This window comes from Diabrotica undecimpunctata, chromosome 6 (genome assembly GCF_040954645.1).
Source record: "Diabrotica undecimpunctata isolate CICGRU chromosome 6, icDiaUnde3, whole genome shotgun sequence".
Classification (NCBI taxonomy): Eukaryota; Metazoa; Arthropoda; class Insecta; order Coleoptera; family Chrysomelidae; genus Diabrotica; species Diabrotica undecimpunctata.
Genome location: NC_092808.1, coordinates 9,209,850 through 9,231,735, shown reverse-complemented (window position 1 = coordinate 9,231,735; position 21,886 = coordinate 9,209,850). Strand labels below are relative to the sequence as shown.

General features: G+C 33.0%; 1 protein-coding gene across 4 annotated transcripts in view; it reads right to left on the bottom strand.

Moving 5' to 3' along the window:
- Positions 1 to 21,886, bottom strand: part of Atpalpha (sodium/potassium-transporting ATPase subunit alpha) — a 202,484-nt gene that overhangs the window by 168,140 nt on the left and 12,458 nt on the right. The gene's annotated exons all lie outside the window — the stretch shown is intronic.

Sequence of the window (21,886 nt, the reverse complement as noted above, 5' to 3'; positions counted from 1 at the left end):
AACTAGCTTTTGGAACCAGGAATGGGTCCAACGGACGAAATAAGTAAAGATAGGATAAGAGATATTGAAAAAGATACAGAAATAAACAAAAAGATAGATGGGTAAAATTACCAAAGATAAGATAAGATAGGGAACAGGGCGCCACTTAATTTTTAGGGGTTTAAGGAGAAAATTAAGAAACCTTAGAAAAGAAAAGAGATAAGGAAAGATATTTAGGTTCAGAGATCAAACCCAAGAAAAGATATCACAGGTAATTACTAAATAAATTTGGTCAACACTCTACATAAACAAAAAAATAAATATATCAGGTATTACACTTACTTACCTACGAAACTTAATCAGCCTGATCTTTCTACTGGTCAAAGGTATAGTTATATGTAAAGGTAACAAGCAAATATTCAGAGTTATGATTATATCAGGGAACTTTGTTAGGAGTCGACAAATAAAATACATACATAAAACAATAACAATATATTCAACAACAAAATTATGACGCTGCTGAATGCAACCAAAGTAATAAAAATACACAAACAACTATGAAATGGTGGTAGGTATACATATAAAAATAAGCAGAAATATAATTAGAAAATATCTTTACAAAGATATAAGTATAACACAATCATGCACAAATAAAGTTTTGGCGTATCTCGAGATATTACAGCAAAAAATTGAATAAAAAATTATAACAAACACCAAAGATAACAAAAATTAATAAAATCTAAATTTACAAAAATACAAAAAAGTTACTGAAGTGAAAACATAAAAATTTAACCAAACCGCACTTGGTTAAGTCGATTATTTGGTTCGTAACAAAAGACTGACTGTTCTTTAAATTTAATGCAAAATTCAGTAGTTATTCTCAACTACATTTGAAGACATGTATGCTCGTTATATACGTCCAGATAATGGAAGATAATATGATGCCATACCATGTTACTCGCCAAGATAAGTGGAGAACAAAGATTATGCTAACTTACGGTAATTCCTGACGACTGCTGCATTAAGTCACTGAAGTTAATACTGTACTGGTATTAAACACTGAATTTAATTACCCTTAAAGGTGCTTTACAACTATACTTAAACTAATATAGTGTAAGATGAAAAAAACTCTAATAAACAAGTGTATACACACTTATAAAGAAAATGCACAGAGACGGTAAGGTAGCAGATACGATAATGTAAGTTAAGCGTCTTAACTCAACGAATGCCCACCGGTAAGTAACTTGGTTCCTCTAAAATTTTACCAAACTACCCAAAAAAAGAAGAGGGGATATCTCACACTCAAGAATCATAGGCCAGTTGTATGTATTTCTTAGAAGGTAAAAAGTTCTAACTAACATTGAACATAACGGTATACTTCTACCTACAAACGTGATGAAATATCAAATCTCCTAGATTAGGTTTTTCCCGAAAAACATTACAACGGGCGTTCGACGACAATTACCGAATTTATGACAAAGAACCCGAAAAAGGATTAACTAAGGATTCGCCAGACCGGCGTCTTTAAATAAATACTTAGGTAGATTCTTCAGTCATATTTCGGTAGTTTCCCAATAAAAATTTCTGATCGTAAACACGACCATCAACGTATCATCCACATGGGTAAAAGGAATTAAAATTAATTTAATATATTAATTAAAAAAATGTTACAAGAAGTAACCGTTCTTCGATTTTCTAAAGCAATTGAATGGTGGGCCGCAACAATGTTGTAAGCGACAGATTGGGTCAAAGTGAGGTTTTAATGCAATATTGTTGTATATCCAAAGACCAATGCGAGCATCTTTCAATCTGGCTAAAAACATTTTGCCTTCCCTGAGTTTTTCGTACCGCAATGTTGGTATCCGTGCAAAAACGTTGTATGTACGTCACTGTCAATACTATCACTGTAAAAATGGAGGTTAACGTGTCGCTGTCTACCCTTTTGCACATAAATAGAGGGAAAAAACGCAAAATCAATATTAACCGGTGGAAGAGAAACATCCGTAAGCGTCAGAGAAATGCAGGTGAAGCATAAATTGTTGTCACAAGACCAGATTTTAGCACAAAACTTACTATCATTTTCTTTGACACACTTCAAAAAAGAATCTCTTTTGTTGGTTTTTCCTCATCGTGTAACACCCACACAGCAGATCGGCGTTTATTTTCCGGTTCGTAGGAGTACATCCAAGATTCATCGCCACTAACAATCCTATAAACGTTTTTGAGCTTCCTTTGTTGAACCGTTCCAATGTTTTTGAACGCCTATTGACGCGAAGCGCTTTTTGCTCTTCTGTGAGCAAATAAGGGATCCAACGGGAAATCAACTTCATAACACCCAGTTCTTCATGTAAGAATTTTTGGATTTGTAATGTGCAAAGATGCCTTTATCTCCCGGTATGTCACACGGCGGTCATCCTTAATTAGCTGACGAACCACATTTAATGTTTTGCTGTGGGATTGCTGTTTTGGGTGGACCTGGCCTGGATTCGTCGCTGAGCGACCACGATGAAATTCGCAATACCCGTTGGAAATAGTTGACTGGTGTGATGCTTCAACTGGAAAAACTCCTCCTGCGAAGAATCCTACCAATAATTGAAGAAAAGAAATAATGCCAGATCATCAATTTGGATTTAGAAATAGGCATTCGACAATTGACCAGGTGCATAGAATAACTGCTATAATTGAAAGATCATTAGAGAAAAGAAAAGTCTGTTCTGCAACCTTCCTAGATGTGGCACAGGCGTTTGATAAAGTCTAGCATAAGGGTTTGATACATAAACTTAAATCATTCATGCCTAAACAATATTCAAATATATTACAATCATATCTAGCGAACAGACATTTTAGAGTTAAACAAGAAGATGCATACACTGATCTCAAGGATATTGGGTCCAGTCCTATACCTAATATACACGTGTGATATACCTGAACTAGAAGACGACACCATAGCTACCTTCGCAGATGACACTGCTGTCTTAGCGGTAAGTGACACCGTCGAAGAAGCTACAGAAAAACTACAAAATTCAATAAATAAAATCCATGAATGGACCAAAAAATGGAAAATTAAGCTGAATGAGAATAAATCAGTCCATATAAATTTTACCAATAAGAGAATTAATGATATTCCAATTAGAATAAATGATGTCCAAGTGCCTATTGCAACATCAGCAAAGTACTTGGGGATCACTCTTGATGCGAAACTTCGCTGGAAAGCTCACGTGAAGAAGAAAAGAGAAGAACTAGGCATCCGCTACAAGAAAATGTATTGGTTGATGGGAAGACATTCCTCTCTATCCATAAATAATAAACTCCTAATCTATAAACAAATACTGAGACCAGTATGGCCCTATGGCTGCCAACTCTGGGGCTGTGCCAAGCCTAGTAACATCAAAGTAATCCAGATATTCCAGAATAAAGTGCTGAGGAACATCGTAGATGCGCCTTGGTACGTTAGGAACAACGACCTTCACCGGGACCTCAAGATGGAAGATCTCAATCAGATAATCAGGAAATTTGCAGGGAGCCATGAACAACGACTCCATCATCATGTAAACGTCGAGGCTATCCAGCTCCTCGACAATACGAACCTAGAGAGAAGGCTCAAAAGAACAAAGCCTTTTGAACTAGTATAATGAGTGAGTGAAAAGCAGAGCAAAGTGTTGTGCGAGTATGCATGCCAAATTTAATGCTAGTTATTAGAAATAATAGGAAAGATACTAGTGAGTAGACACCTAATTTTAAGATTTCATTAGTAATTTAAGTTAGAAACAAATTGATAATTGGTCTTACTGACCAGATTTTAATGTAAGTACACTTCTGTGTCTTTAGTAAAAAAAAAGATCCATTTTTCGACCGATTTGCTAATTTAAAAAATTCACTGTATGTACTTTGCGACTTTTGTATAGCAATGAAACTCTTGACTTGTGTCAACAAAAGATTGACGTTACATTTGTGTCGGAAGGTTTCATTGATAACGGCCTCTTCTTCTTCTTAGGGTGCCTATCCGTTCCGAACGTTGGCGATCATTCTGGCTATGATCTTTGAGGTCTTTCTATACCATGCTCTCAGATTAGCAAGCCAGGATATTCTTCTTCGTCATGGGGCCCTTTTTCCTTCAATTCTACCTTGCATTTATATCCAGTCCATATGTTCTACTTGTTTCCGTTATTTTGTTCATTAAGTTTTGCAGTCCTTCTATGGTATTGGAAAACACTAATGTATCAGCTGCATTCCGCAGTTGACTCCATTTATTGAGATGCCTTCATCAGTATCTTTTAGAGTCTCTACTGACATCTCTAAATTTCTGAAACAATACCTGCACGCCAAATAAACCTTCCCTCGTACCAACGGCGTTTACAAATCCAAACTGATTAGGCGCAATTTATTCCTCGCATTTCCGGTAAATTCTTTTGTGGATAACTTTTAAAAACAGCTTCAGCAGATGGCTCATTAGGCTTATGGTCCTATAATCTTCACAAACTTTTGCTCCTGGTTTTTTGGGCAATGGTACGAACTCCTATTTGAGCCACTCTACTGGTATTTTTCCTGCCTTGTATATTTCATTAAATATTTCAGTTATTATGTTTATTTGTTCTGCATTTAATAGCTTCAGCAGTTCTGCAGGAATTTCATCAAGTCCCGGTGCCTTTCTATCCTTCATTTGTATGATGGCTGCCGTTATTTCTTCTGGTAGGATTTCAGGACCTGAATTTTCTTCCAATGGTGGTTTCCTGTATTGTTCCAAGTTCGTGGAAAAGTTTCTCCAAGTATTCTTCCCATACTTTCTTTTTATCTTCTTTGGTTATGGCAAGATTGCCTTCATCATCTATTATTTTTCCGCTGTTGCGTTTTCGGAACTTTCCAGCTATTTCCTTCACCTTTCAATGGACATTTAAAATATCATATCGACTCTGATACTACTCTATTTCTTAATATTGTTCTGTTTTTTGTTTCTCTTTGGCTTCTCTTATTTTTCTTCTGACGATGGTATGTATTCTTTTATATTCTTGGAGATTTTCTATGTTTTTTTTTCTCTGATCGATAAGTTCAAGTATTTCATCGGTCATCCACGATTTCCGTTTCTTTGTATATTTCTTCAGGTGTTGTTCTTTTATTTCTCTCACTGTTTCTTGTATGATCGTCAGAAACATGGCGCCCTCTAAGCGGCTATATGCAAAACTAAAACGACAAACCTCGTAATCTAGAAATTATACAATCAATCCTTTATTATACTATCGGAAGCCAAAACGGCATTTATTTGAGCATTCTCTTCAATCTTGAGACCCCTAACTCCGAAGGGATTATAGTGGTCATCATGATGTCGTTTATGGTCCATCCCCATCTGGTCTGTCTCTAATATTTTCTATTAATTCGGGCATTGGTCTTTTACAGATTCCTGTAATCTGATCAATCCATAATTTTGGGGATCTTTTTCATTATCCTTCGGCCTTCTACCTTCCCTTGAATGATGAGTCCCTTCATATTTTCTTCGTGTGATCTCATAACAACGTGTGTCCAAAATATTTTAATTGTAATGGTTGGACTGATCTTTAGCACTCTTAAAGTAGAATTATTTGTTATATAAACATTATTATCAATCGTTCACATTTCTGATGGTCTCAGTGTCCAAGATGATTCGTATATCAGTAATAGAAATATTAAACAGTCGATTAATCTCATTTTTAGGGTTGATATTCGAGTGACTTTCTATGATTTCAGATACAACATAGTGTTTATAACGTCAAATCGGTCAATCTTATGTGTGGATGAATGTTATAATATACGCGCTGCTGTATACACTCCTACAGCAGAAAAACCAGGCTCAAAGGTGAACAGTTCTATGAACAACTACGGAATGCCATAAAATCAATCAAATCTAATGAAATAAAAATGATTATTGGTAACTTTGACGCCAAGGTAGGAAAAGCAACAGCTTGGAGAAAGGAATGAACGGAGGGATGTGTTAGTACAATTCTGTCATGAAGAACAACTGGTAATTAAAAACGCATACCACCCAGACGGTTAAATTTAGAAACGTCATAACCTTTAATTGTGGCTTATTCCCATTTAAATAGTAATTACTTTAAAATGCCACAATAAAATAGCTTCAGAACAATAATAGATAAATAGCTCACTTAGAATCGGTTTTCTGTGCTTTCCCGATCCCATTGCACAATTATACCTGTCTTTAGGGAGGTTACAGCTACAGCTCACAATTTATATTACATTCAATTATACTGTAAATTCACTCATTCACTCATCATTTATTTAATTTACTAATAATTTCTGAAAAGGACCGTTTTAGCTCAAACCCCTTTCACCTCCGACCACCCTGGGCACCGACCTCCCCCGCAGGAACTTCATCCAGCGACGTAAGCCACCAGTGAGACATAACCCAGCGATCCATAGACGACACCCAATAAAACAAAGCACGTCCTGAAGATGTGTCACACCTAAAACAGGACAACAGAACCAAACAAAAGAAAAGATAAACCAAAATCGAGAGAACAACACGACAATAATGATGGAAGTCACAGGCTAGTCTTGCTCTGGCTCCCATATAGACTACACTAGACGAAGGCGTTAAAGTATTTAAAAAGGATATTTAATTTATACCAGCTATACTGACTAGAAAAAAACTCGTAATACATATTTTATGAAATGAAATATGCTAATAAAAAAATTGTCAGTCTTATCTATTATGTATTGCAAACGAAAACTCCTCCATATAATGCATTATGCAAACCTTTTGTGTATTCCACCACTCCATGGCTATAACCAAAATAGTTAAATCTTAAACATTGCCGTCATCGACATGAAGTGCACGAATAAATTGCACGAGATAAAGACCCATCTCCATGACAACACTACCCTTAGAATTCATTTAAGGCTGTTCACCCTTAATTTTGTTGGATAGATCGGAATTTTAGAAAGTCTTTTAGCAATGGAATTTTGTTTTTTTTTTGACTATTGAATAGGAAATATACGCCTTCAGTAGTCTCCTAGAGAATTTAATTACAAACAATTACTATGTATAAATGTTTTACTAGTTTTAGGCTGAGAATTATTTTATTATTTTAAGAGAAAACATTAAATTAAAAATATAAAAAAATATTTTCTACTATTTACTATCTTCAATGAGAATTATCCGTAATTTTAGTTAGGGGTGGGAAAAACCTACCGGTTATAAACTAAAACCGGTTTTTTTACTTCACAATAACCGATTTTTTAGGTTATTTTTTTGTACCAAATATAACCGGTTTTCTTTTTAAAGTAATAACCGGTGAAAACCGGATAAGTTACCTCACCATCCAATTTAGGCTCAGAATTCAGGAAGGAACTACCTTACCGAAATTGGAAAATTTTCTCCTTCCTGCTTTTTCCAGACTGAATCACTGAAGACGCTATAGTGGATTAAAAATCAAACCTTCTTTTGTCTTCACAGGACCTGGAGTTAGTGAACAGTGGTTCCAGTTCAGGTTTCCTAGAAACGCAGCATCAAAGTTAATTTCCAAATGAACTCCCTCTTTACCTGCAGCAGCCTTTGCTCCCGAGATTGAGTGGCCCATTTGAATCTCATTTTAATCTGGGATCAGATCAGAACCGTTATACCAGGTTTACACAAATACAGAGTACTACGGTGTTCGAGATATAGGATTCCCTGTCTCGGTAGATGTATTTATGCATCGTCGGTAGCTGAATTCTTTTTACAAATCTTCTCATTTTGATCTCTTTTTCTAATGTTTAGTCTGTTTAGTTCAAAATTGTGTATTATCGACAAACGTGCGGGGTTGTGCCGTAGCTAATTGTAAAAATTATAATATCCCGACATATAAGATCACCAGTGAAATGGGTATTGGAAATACTGCCCTTTGGTCTCAGCTGAGTGTTGGATATGAAAAAAATTGATTTATGAATCACCCCTGTGATCTTCCACATTTGATATAACTTGCCCGAAATCATGTAATTGATCACGGTTTTGTTATTGACAATAAAATAATCAACAATGATTACTTTGAAGCGCTGCCAAATATATCGACTTTAGAATTGACAATTGCGTATAAATCGACACTACATCATCTCTGTTTAAAAGGCTGGTGAGGTTCATGAGGCAAAGAGTGAGACCTGCAGTTCAATTATTGTCAAATTCTGTAGCAAAAGCTATTAGTTTATGCTGGCGAAAATGGACTTATGCCAAAAGATAGTTACTGGAACACGAAATGCATATGGTACAGATTTAGATAAGCAGGCACGTCTACTGGATGAAATGTCAGAAATGGTCAATTCAATGCGGCTTGGTAAACATAAAGGACTTATTTCATTTCAAAAAGGAATATTGTCTACTAATAGATCTCTGAAAGAGTTACTTCTTTACCTACAAGCAAAATACAACGTTAACTATATTTTAACTTCGAGGTTGAATCAAGACGTGCTAGAGAACTTTTTTTCTTATATTCGAGGAATGGGTGGTGCAAATGATCAACATTCGCCAATAGATTTTAAATATAGATTAAGGTGGTATATTTTAGGAAAACATTCGGCGGCGATCTTTACATAATGTTACAATACTATTGAAACTAGTGAATCTGGCGTAAGTAACAGCTCAATAGAGACTCCTCAATTACCAAGCGATATTTCGCTTGAAACAAAAAATGCTGTCTAATTTGGTAGAAAAAACTGAATCTCAGTCTGAAGAGAACAAAATACTAGGAGAATCATATAATTGACGATGACATTTTGAAAGTCGCAGACAATTATGAGGTGAAAGAAAAAAATTCATCGGGACTTTTTAAAGTATGTTGCTGGTTTTGTTGTATACAAATTCAAGCATAAATATAGTTTTGGAAACCCTACAAAATTAGGAGACATATATGGAAACAGATTGGCTACAGACAGAAATGCAAGTGAAAGTTCGAAGATATTTTGTAACACACTCATTTAAAAAAATTGTCTCTAATTTTAAATGTTAAGTAAGTGATTCAGAAAGTGTTTTTAATATTTAACCATAATAAAAAACAAAAGTAATGATAATTTAGTAAGACGTATTGCCTCCTCTAGTTCTTATAACATCTAGACAACGTTGTGGCATACTTCCAATTAATCTTAGATAATCTCGATCGATATTATCCCATTCTACAGTTAAAAACCGTTGCAGGTCCTAAAGATTAGCTGGCGTCACATTACCAGATCTCACCCTTTTGTAAAGATGGTTTCAAACATGTTCTATTGGATTTAAGTCCGGGCTGTGCGCTGGCCAATTCAAAACTTGTAAATTTACCTCTTGAAGGTACTCGGTAACGATTCTTGCAATATGTGGGCGTGCATTGTCATGCATTAAAACAAAGTCATTACCAAAAAATGGGGCGTAAGGAATAACATGCATCTCCAAAATTTCTCTACTATACCTATCAGCAGTTAAGGATCCTCCATCCAGCCGTACCAATTCGGTTTGACCCCTAAGAGATATTCCGCCCCAGAGCATAATAGATCCTCCTCCAAAGTTTGTCGCCGATCTTAGGTTGCATTGAAAATAACGCTCTCCATCTCGTCTATAAACTGGTATTCTTCGATCCGAAGTGTATAAACAAAATCTTGACTCATCCGTAAAGAGTATGTTACCCCATTCGTCGATATTCCAGTTTACGTGCTCTCTTGCAAATGTTAGATGTGCTATACTGTGTTCTCTTGTAAGTCTCAGGGCAGTGACAGCTACTCTAATTCCAGACTGTCTTAAGATGTGCCTAACAGTTTCTGAAGACACACGTACATTTCGAGTCTCGGCTAAGTCATGTTGAAGTGGACTTACAGTCACATGTTTTCCACGCAAAGCCTGAAGGACTAAAAATCTATTGTCCACATGGGTATTTGCTCTTGGCCGACCTGTTACAGCTCGTCTTTCATAAAGACCAGTCTCGAGATTTATACCCACTAAATTTGCCACATATCTCTGACTCCTTCCGTCTTTAATGAGGGAAATTATTCTAACCACTTGATCTCTCGTTAAATTTAAATTTATATTGTCACGACCTTCCATACTCAATATTTAATACTTAGAATAAATACAACATGACTAGAAACGAATTTATCGAGAGTATTTTACTATAGAACAAAAAGTAATACAACGCCAGTATAGAAGCTTCACTTCAATGACCATTTCAAAACATCCTGTATGAATAAACGGCTGAAACGTGCCCCAGTAAAAAAAATATAAATCTACCTCAGTTTTTTTGTACTAAACGTTAAAATTTCCTGTCTATCAAGGTTGGAGCGATGCTTGCGCCCACAAAAGAATTATCATCAGAAGAAATCTTCCGTTGTCGTATATCTCGCTTTAAACGGTCATTTCCGAGCTTACAACTGAGACACTTCGCTTAAATTCTTTTTGAAACAAACTAGTTGTAACCCGTATATTCAATTGAAAAATTGCTAACGTAATAACGACACCAGTCTAATGTTCATTCTCAATTTGCAATATAATATAGTATGGCGTCACTACGATTTTATACACCTTTTTGTTATTTAATCATTGTAAAAACGCTCAATGGAGCAATTAATCGCAGATTGATTCAATTTTGTTACATAACAATCAGGCACAAAATGTTTGATCGTTGAATACCATGATATTTTGTGACGTACAATCGGGTTTTTAAAGGTATACAGCTTTAAGTTGGCAACACAATTTCTGGTGACGGACATTTTGACAGTTCACAGCTGATTTGATTAGTGTGAGGAAACTCAGTAGATCTGTAGAGAACTCCAAATTTTAAAATTAGTTACAATCTTACAGGGTGTTCCATAAGATGGTGGCAGACCAAACTTATGTTTTTTTAAACGGAACACCCTGTATTTTATTTTAAATTTGAAATCTGCTTCACTTCCACATCACAACAATGTAAAGTTTTATTATGTTATACCGGGTATTTAAAAAAGTTATAACCAAGATTACCTGAAAATCGTATCAAGTTTAACTCCCTGTATAATTAAAAAAGAGTATAGGAACATTGATCTATTGCAACCATAGTTTTTTAATAATTGTTAAAAATTATGAATCATATTCCTTTTTATAATAATCGTTAAATCAAATACAGGGTAAGTCAAAATGCAAGTACATTATTTTCTTGGTAATTTTAAATAGAACACCCTGTATTTTATATCACTATCGAAAAGTACTAATATCGTACTTCAAATTTTATGAAGTACTCCCTATACCAAAAGTTATCAGTTTTCTAGGTATTTTTATTTTTCCATCAAAGTATTAATTTGGTAGATATTTTAACGTTTACCAATATTTATTGTGAGTTGGCCATGATTGATTTGTCAGAAACTGACAGTTTGACAATATTGTTTATTAATTCAGTATTGGGGTAGATCGTAAATTAGCAACAATTATTTTTTAGTAATTCAGTAATTCAATTTAAAATAGCAATAATGAATTTTACTACTGATGAAATGGTAGATATAATCTGGATATTGGGGGAATGCAATAAAAATTCATTACTATCAGCTAGAATTTATCAAGAACGGTTTCCAGATAGGCGGCAACCTAGACAAGATACATTTGAAAAATTGAAAGATCAGACCAATCAGAAAGATCAGTGTGACAGAGGAAAACGAAATGAGTGTGTTCATGGCAGTTACAGAAAACCCACATACAAGTATAAGGAGTATTTCCAATGAACAAGAACTTAGTTACTACTCTGTTCAAAACATTCTACCTAAAAACAAGATGCACCCTTATTATTTTCAAAAGCACCAACAATTAAATAATGATGATTTTCAGAAACGAATAGTATTTTGTGAATGGGCCTTGGAAAAAATTAATGAGCAGAGAGATTTTTTTTTATTATGTCCTATTTGGTGATGAAGCTACATTCCATCGAAACGGTTCTGTTAATAGGTATAACTTTCACTATTATTCAACAAGTAATCCATACCACATAGTAACACATAGTCAAACAAGATGGTCTCTAAATGTGTGGGGAGGTATCGTCGGTAACCATGTAGTAGGACCAAATTTTTTTGAAGATAACGTAAATGGTGAGATTTATTTAGATTTTATCGTAAATCAGTTACCGATATTATTATAAGAGGTTCCACTTAATATACGTGAACAAATTTGGTTTCTACATGACGGTGCTCCTACGCACCACAACGAATTAGTACGTCAAGTTCACCAGAATTCGATAAAATGGACTCATTTTTTTGGGTTACGTTAAGAACGAAGTATATAAAATACCTCCAACAACAAGGGATGATATGAAAAATAGAATCCGAATTGCATTTCAAAATATTTCTTTACAAATGCTTAGTAATGTAAGCAACTCTTTCAATGACCGCTTTCAAGTATGCATAGATGTTTTGAGAGGTCATTTTGAACGCCTTACTTAAATAAGATAAGTTAAAATTACTGTTGTTTTTTATTTTTCTATGTGGTGTTATTTTTTTTAATTTTCCGTCGGTTATTTTTTATAAATTTTATTTGAAATAAATTGTTTTCTTTTATGTGTCGTTATTTCGTTACTGAATTAATAAACAATAATGTCAAACTGTCAGTTTCTGACAAATCAATCATGGCCAACTCACAATAATTATTGGTAAACGTTAAAATATCTACCAAATTAATACTTTGATGGAAAAATAAAAATATCTAGAAAACTAATACCTTTATTATTATTTTATTATTATATATTATTATTATTATTACTTTATTATTACTATTTAAATTATGTATGCAAATCCCTAAACTGTTGATACGGGTGACTCAATGAAAAACAGATATTTGTCAACAAGTTTACAGAAGTATATAGGAAAACAATTTTAAATTGAGTATGACCACCAGGTATAAAGGTTGGAGCAGAATAGAATACAATAGTTGTGAGTTTTACTAATCCCTAAATAAGGTTGCCAGTGTCGGAGTGATGGAGGTTAACAGGTACTAATGAATTTGCAAGAAATGTAAGATGTTTATTTTATTGGTTATATATAACCAATAAAAGTTTAATAAGTATCTACCTATTTGCAAAATAAAGTTTAATTCTTTAGATAAAATAAAACGTTTTATTTTATCTGAAATGAGTGCATTCCACGAAGTAAGGGTTTCAACAATCAAACATTTAATTCTTTAATTCCAGGAATCTACGACAGTAATTGACTAGATAATTACCTTCTAAACTTATTCCACAGAAAATGTGATAGTGGGTTTTTCCATTTTGTAGGAAGGTCCAAGTGGCGTATTCAAAATTCTTAACAGTTCACTAAAAGTAGGTACTTCAGTTGCAAGGTGCAGTTTATTGTGTATACTAGTGTTATGGAAAATTTGGAAGTGCCGTGTAAACGCCGAAAAATTGGTCCTTTAACAGTTAATGAAAAAACATTAATATTTAATTGTTTTAAATCATTTACAGACAAACGTTTATGTGAAAGTGTTGATGAGATCGTTGAGTTAGTTAGCAATACACTTGGTGTTGGGAAATCTACGATTTACAGAGTTATTAAAGAAGAGAAATGTGGTAGTTTTCAAATGCCACGTAATGCTCCAGGGAAACCAAAATTTCAAATAGAATATCATTTTAAAGAAGGACTTCGACGGAAAGTGCATGAATTCTTCTTTAGACAAGAATTTCCAACATTGGATAAAGTTCTTGTCTCAGTTCGAGATGATAAGGATTACCCAGAAATGAGTCGAAGTACGTTATGGAAACTTTTAAAAGAAATAGGCTTCCGCTGGAAAAAGAATTCCAGAAAGTCTATTTTATTAGAAAGAAGCGATATTGTCATATGGAGAAGACATTTTCTAAGAACCATAAAGGAAATGAGAAACCAAAAAAGAAAAATATTTTATCTTGATGAAACATGGATCAACGAGGGTCATACACCAAATAAATTTTGGCAGGATGAAACTGTTACAAGTCAAAGGCACGCTTTTGTAAATAACTTATCTACTGGTTTAAACCCACCATCAGGAAAGGGACGCAGGCTGATAATAGTACACATTGGCAGTTCAGACGGTTTTGTTGAAGGTGGTTTATTAACTTTTGAATCAACTCGTACCGGTGACTACCATGAAGACATGAACGCTGATGTCTTTCAAGAATGGTTCGAACAAATGATAGATCTTCTTCCTAAGAACTGTGTAATAGTAATGGATAATGCAAGTTATCACCCCAGACTTATAGAAGCACTGCCCACAACCAAGTGGTTAAAAAAAGACTTGCAGAATTGGCTGAGTTCAAAAAATATTACGTACCATCCCGAATCTATAAGAAAGGAACTTTATTCGTTGTGTGCCCTTCATAAAGAAAAATTTAAAAAATACGAAATTGATGAAATTGCCAAAAATCGTGGAATGACAGTACTTAGATCCCCACCATATCATTGTGAATTAAACCCGATTGAACTGGTATGGGCACAGATAAAGAGTGAAGTTTCAAGAAAAAATACCACTTTTAAAATTCATGATGTTAAACAGTTGTTTTTGGAGGCCGTAAATAATGTAAAACCTGAAAACTGGGAAAAGGCAGTAAATCACACTATTAAAGAAGAGGAAAAAATGTGGAAGCTGGACAATATTACTGATAAAATGATCGAGCCAGTTATTATAAATCTTGGTTCTGAAAGTTCATCTTCTGAATCTGATTCTGAAAGTTCTATTTAAAATTACCAAGAAAATAATGTACTTGCATTTTGACTTACCTTGTATTTAATTTAATGAATATTATGAAAACGAATATGTTTTATAGTTTTTAACAATAATTAAAAAACTATCGTTGCAATAGATCAATGTTCCTATACTCCTTTTTAATTATACAGTGAATTAAACTTAATACGATTTTCAGGTAATATTGGTTATAACTTTTTAAATACCCGGTATAACATAATAAAACTTTACATTGTTGTGATGTGGAAGTGAAGCAGATTTCAAATTTAAAATAAAATACAGGGTGTTCAAGTTAAAAAAACATAAGTTTGGTCTGCCACCATATTATGGAACACCCTGTACGATTGTAACTAATTGTAAAATGTGGAGTTTAAAGCTACCTACAATTTTTGTCAATAACTTTTTTTTGTAATTTTTACTATAACAGATCTACTGAGCTTCCTCACACTAATCAATCACCCAGTATGTAATAAAACAAAATTACCATTTCTGCAGGCCTGAAAATGAAGATATTAGCCGTAATCGGTCCCTCACAATGGGGTAAAAAATTTTTTCATTCTTTCTTCAGGGTAGTGGTAAGAATATTCGAATAACGAGTGAGTGGATGTACCGTAGAGCAATATCTTTGCGATACAATCTTGAAAGTAAATATATAGGAAGAAAACTATTTCCCTCGTATCAACCTATTAAGATGCCCCAGACAGGATACGAAGTAAATAGGCTAAAATAGAATCTACCTTGAAATAGCTAAGGAATAAATTGAAAAATTGGGCCAATTGCTTCCAGTCTCCTTCTTACTACTATATTGCCTTGGATTGTCGAAATGACTCACAAAACTGTAATATTTTTGCATGAATTAAAAACGACAACTGAGCGAAGAAATTAAATCTGAATCATTGATATTTAAAAAAAAAAAACAAAGCTGTTGTAGTGAAATTTAGATACTGCTACTAATTTTTGATAGGTGGATTATACGAAAACACTATATATATATATATATATATATATATATATATATATATATATATATATATATATATATATATATATATATACTCATGGACAAAAATATCGAATATTTTGGAATTTTCTAATTTTTTTTTAATCACTATTATTGCAAAATAATTTTAGATTACTGATAATACTCATATAGTAGGCTGATGTACTCAACTAGTTTGAGATATTTTGATGTTGATTTTGACATTTATTCAGTGGTTAGTGTCATACGTACATTTCATCATAAAAAACCTTCTTTACGTAAAGGAAAAATCATACTAATTCGGTTATTTTTAGTTTAATTTATTAAGTTTAATTAAATATTGTCATTGATTTATTTAAGTTTAAAACAAGTCTCCCATCAATTCGACACTGCTATGAAGCAAAAGTAGCACATATTGTAATTTTGTACGAGGAAGGATATACACAAAAAGATATCGCACGACGTCTCAGCAGAACTGAAACTATAGTTTCGAATACTCTAAAAAGGTACCGCGAAACAGGAAATTCTGTACGAAGGCCTGGTCAAGGACGACCAAGGTGCACAACCGCAATTGATGACCGTTTTTTGGTTCTTAATTCTACACGAAATCGTTCATTGACATCGATGCACCTCAGAAATGAGCTATTAAATGTTAGACAAGTTAATGTGAGTTCACAAACAGACTAAGATCAAAAGAAGCAAACTTAAAGCCCAGACGCCCCGCCAAAGTTCCACGTCTCCTCCAAAATCATAAAGCTCGTCGTTTGGAATTTGCAAGAACACATATTTAGTGGAATATCAACAACTGGAAAGACGTTCTTTTCACTGACGAGATCGGAATCCTATTATGGAAGCCAGATGGTCAAATCTACCTCTACAGAAGAGTTGGAGAACAATTCGCCAGCTGCAGTCTCGCCCAGACTGTTAGTTTTGGAGTTGATGGCATAATTCTTTGGGAAGGTATTAGTTGGGAGGTACGTACCGCACTTGTGAAAGTGATTGGACGGATGACTGGTGATTCTTACGTTTAAAACATCCTGCAAGATCATGTTTTGTCATATGTTGGTTACATTGGATATGAAAGATTCACGTTAATGTACGATAATGCTTGACCACATGCTGCTGCGATAGTGAGTCATTATGTTGATGAGTTTCAAATTCGAAGATTGGATTGGCCACCGTTTAGCCCGGATTTAAATTCAATAGAGCACATGTGGGATCACCTAAAACGCAGTATATGACAAAGAAATCCCGTTCCAAATACGATAGAGCAGCTTCGGCTTGCTGCACAGGATGAATGGAATGCAATTTCCCAAGGATGTCCAAAATTGACTTGCAAGCATGCTGAGAAAGATCGAAACAGTAATAAGAGCTAGAGGGGGGAATACTCGTTACTGATTATGCACTTCTTTCAGTTAAAACGACTTGTTTAAGCAATTTAAATTATCATTTAAGTTTAGAGTAAAATAACCTTATTTACCTAATATTAAACATTTATTTTTTTCGCAATTTTCTCCGCATAAAAACTAAAAATTGTTCATTAAACATTGTTAAAATAAACTCTATTTCACAATAAATGACTTGATTGACCAGAATTAATTTTGAAAAAACAAAAATTTAAAAATTCCAAAATATTCGATATTTTTGTCCATGAGTGTATATATATATATATATATATATATATATATATATATATATATATATATATTTATATATATACAGGGTGAGTTTTTAGTGTGACATCGGTCAATAATTCCATTATCGTACAGAATATCCAAAAAACTTATTTAGAAAAAATGTAGGCAATGATATTCTCCATACTTGGAACATATGTGGAATTCTACAGGCTGATTAATAACTATACAGAGTATTTAACAAGTTATGACCATTTTTATTTCGAAATCCCTATAAAATCAACACAATGTATATAAAGAAATAATGCATAAACAAATATTTATTTTAAATAATAAGCTAAAAAATATATTGTAGTTTTTAAATTAAGTTTAATTGAAATAATTGACTATAATTTATATATAGGGCGAACTACAAAACAAAATTACGATTACCTAAATTTTTTAATGGATCACCCTGTATTTTATTTTTCAGAAATATTGTATTTATACTCTTTTATTAATTTATATTTAAATGGGAATAAGCCACAATTAAAGGTTAAAATACGTTTATTGACGTTTCAATTTCCACTTCGGAAATCGTTCTCAAAATACAAAAATTTCCGAAGTGGAAATTGAAACGTCAATAAACGTATTTTAACCTTTAATTGTGGCTTATTCCCATTTAAATATAAATTAATTTAAAATGCCACAAGAAAATAGCTTCAGAACAATACTCTTTTATGTTTAAATAGCATTCCCTATACCTAAACTCACTACTTTCCGAGAGATTTTTAGTTTTCTTCAAATTTCGAGAATACATTTAATTTTTGTAAGTAGAAATAAGTATTGAGTATTGAGTGATAATATAACAAAATTATTTTCATTCAATAAGTAACTAACAAAAAATATAAACCATAATAATATGTAATGAATGTAACAATTATTGTGATATTAAGGAAATAAGTCTAAAGTAAATGTTCAAAATGTCCACCTTCAACGTCTCTACAAGTTTGTAACCGATATTCAAATGACCGAGCCGCATTTATTAACATGTGTAAGTCAATTTTATTAAAAGCTTCTCTTATTTTATTTTTCATATCATCTGGCGTTGTTGGAGGCTTCTGGTATACAAGGTCTTTTATATAGCCCCACATGAAAAACTCAATTTTGGAGAATTCCGGTGATCGCGGTGGCCAAACAGTTGGTCCTCCTCTGCCTCTCCACCTCTCAGGAAATTAATTATTTAGATGGTTGTGAATAGGAGCCGTGTGGTGAACTGGAGCACCGTCGTGTAAAAACCGCATTCGTTGTAGAATATTAAGCGGTACATTTTGCAGTAGTATTGGCAAATGGTTATTTAGAAAATTCAGATATATGGCACCATTCACACGACTGTCAAAAAAATGTGGGCCAATCACATAATCGCCAACAATACCACCCCAAACATTTATAGACCACCAAGTTTGACTATGAATGTTAACAAAATAGGGATTGCTTGATGCATAGTAATAAAAATAATGCCGATTCACCGTTCTATTTTAGTGAAATGTAGCCTCATCTCCAAAAAGAACATAATCGAAAAAAATGGGTCTCTTTGCACTTGGTGCTGAGACCATTGACAAAAGCCAATCTGCGTTGATAATCAATGACTGTCAATTCTTGATGTAAATGTATGCGGTAAAGATGCAGTTTATGTTTACGAAGGATTTTTGTCGCTGAAGTTTGACTAATGTCATGTTGTCGTGAAATTTCATGAGAGCTAATGTGGGGATCTTCAGTAGTAGCTATCAGTACATTATATTCCTTTTCTTCAATTAGAACAGTTTTGGTTCTCTCATTTTTTTCATCTACAACTGACCCAGTGCGCACAAAACGATCCGTTCATTTTTCAAAAGCTCTTGCGTTTGGCTTCCTCCGTTCACGATATCGCTCGTGATAATATATAGATTAGTTACTGAGGGTTTTTACCTCCGAATTCTTTATAACTGAATCGATTCATTTGAAATTTTGTGCGTTGGTAAATAATTACTCAAGGAACAAAAGTTATATAGTGCCGATAAGCGCTTCTACCCTGGGAGTGTTTGCCACCCCTTTTCGAGGGTGGAAATTTTTTCACTCAAAATAACCACGTTATTCGATAGAAGGACAAATCCTAAACAAAAAATGTAGTAAACATTTTTTTCGCTAGATCAATACTTTTTGAGTTATTCGCTGTTGAAAAGTGTCATTTTTCGTAAAAAAAAACATGTTTTTCAAAGGTTTTTTAAGAATAGCTCTGAAACTAAGAGTTTTATCAAAAAAAGTGTAACGACTAAAATTAAAGCTCATAAAAAAACAAAAAGATTGGCTTTTTAATGAATATTTTCAGTTCAATATTAACTGAGTTATGGCTGTTCAAAGAAGGTTTGTTTTTGTTTTTGTCTTTCAATACGAATATTTAACGTTAAATAACGGAAAACGGGTACATTTTTCGACAAAAACTCATATAATATTTTTAAAAGAGCTTGAAAAGACCTTTAAATGAGTGATGGTAAAAGTCCTTTGCACCAACTGTACGTGAGTTACGATCAAAAAAACGATGGGTTTCTCAAATTTTTGTAAAAAAAACGCAATAAAACTAACGACATGTTCACTAGGATTAAAATAAATTGTTTTCCTAATAGAATTCACTTTATTTTAGTGTTTTTTGTATGATCCAAAATTAGCCACTTTAGAATACCCAGTTTTTGAAAAAAGTATGATTACATCTTTTTTTTTGTAAATATTAAAAAAAATATATTTTTTTATTACTAACAAAACTATAAAAGATACGTAAAAGATGACACAATACAAAAAAATAGGTTTTTTTTTTCAACAAAAATTTTCATTTTTAATTTTTTTTGTAGCTTAAAAAATAACGGAGATATAGTTGGTTGATTCGGCTAATTCTCAACGGTAAAATCGAAGGAAAGAAATGGATAGGACGGAAGAAACTCTCTTGGTTGAGGAATTTGCGGCAGTGGACAGGTTCCGTAGGGATATGGCGCTCTAAGAAGAAGAGTTGGTTGAAGTTTGCTTTATAGCGCATGAACCACTGGTCTCCGACCCTTTGACCCTCCACCCTTTAAACATGAAGGACTTTATAATGTTTTAACATTCCGATACTTATAGCCCGTTAAATTACCTGTAAAATCGTTTTTTTATGCATGTTGTAGCATCAAAATTAACCGAGTTATTGGAAAAAAACGAATAGTACTTTTTAGAATAAATTTTGGAGCATGGAAAAATTTTATAATTTGGAGCATTGGAGCATTTCGATGGAACTATTATAGACATTTAATATATACATATGCATCTATGTAAATTAATTTTTGTTTAATAAAATGCACTTAAGAAATGTTTCAGACCAATAAAAATATATTAAATTAAATTTAATAAAGGGGTTGGTTGTGAGGGTTGAAATGTTGAAATTATAATAAAAAGTTATTTTATATGCAAAAAATTAATTTTCGTTAAATAAAATGCACTTAAGAAATGTTTCAAACCAATAAAAATATTTTTTAATTCATTTTTGTCATAAGGGTGGTTGTAAGGGTTGAAAATTTCCAATAAATAAAATATTATTGTATAGCTAGGGTATTAATTTTTATTTGTATTTAAATACATAATTGCAATGTCTCAAGCTGCTACGACTTTTTTTTCATATTATTTTTATAAAAAGTATTAGCTTTTAAGGGTTTTTAAAGGGTTTTAAGGGTTGAAAATTGTGAATAATTAATTTTCATATTAGAGAACACATTACAATATTTACCTTAAACAAGATTTAAGTGCATAAAATAATTAAATCCGTGTTTTTCCCAATTTCTTCAATAAGGGGTAGTTTTTACCCCTTAAAAACAAAAAGCGCACCTAGAGCGTATATAACTTTTGAAGTGGAGGGTAAGATAAGCTCAATTTGAAATTTTCAAAGAAATCGATGCAGTTATAAAAAATATATTTTAAGCCTCAGTAACTAGACTAATATTCTGGATGCAAGTTTCTCGAACTTTCTCCCAATATGCAGATCATATCTGTTAACTCTTCTACAGAAAAATTCATTTTTAACAATAAAGACAGGCCCCACAGACCGATTAAAAAGGTAATAATAAGAAAACTGTCATTTTCAAAGCCTACTGTTGATGGTTTAATAATATGAAAACTGTAATTTTTTCAAAGCCTACTATTTTACCTTTGTAACTGACACAAATAGCCTTTTATTAATAACTGCGCCTCACAATGGGCAGTTAGGAATGTTTTATTTAAAATTCCTGGCTTAGAATACTGTTGATATATTAATCTAAATATTGTTACATCAATTGTATATTATTTTGCTTTCTGTTTAGTGTGAGTTACTTATTGAATAAAAAAATCTTGTTATGTTATTATACAAAACCATCTCTCCACCAACCATCTAGCTGCCGTTCGCATTATATCAATTAGTGACTTTTTTAATGCTTCAAAATACACTTCTCCAAGAAATTAACGCACCATTTTGAAAAATTAAAATATTTTATTAGCGTTAATAAAAATTTCCATTGTAATGTTATATTTTGCAAGCCCCTTGTATATGCTATTCGTACATTCTATATTTATTGACTGTGTTTTATCGCTATAGTTTTTTTGCAACAAAAGAAAAAGAAG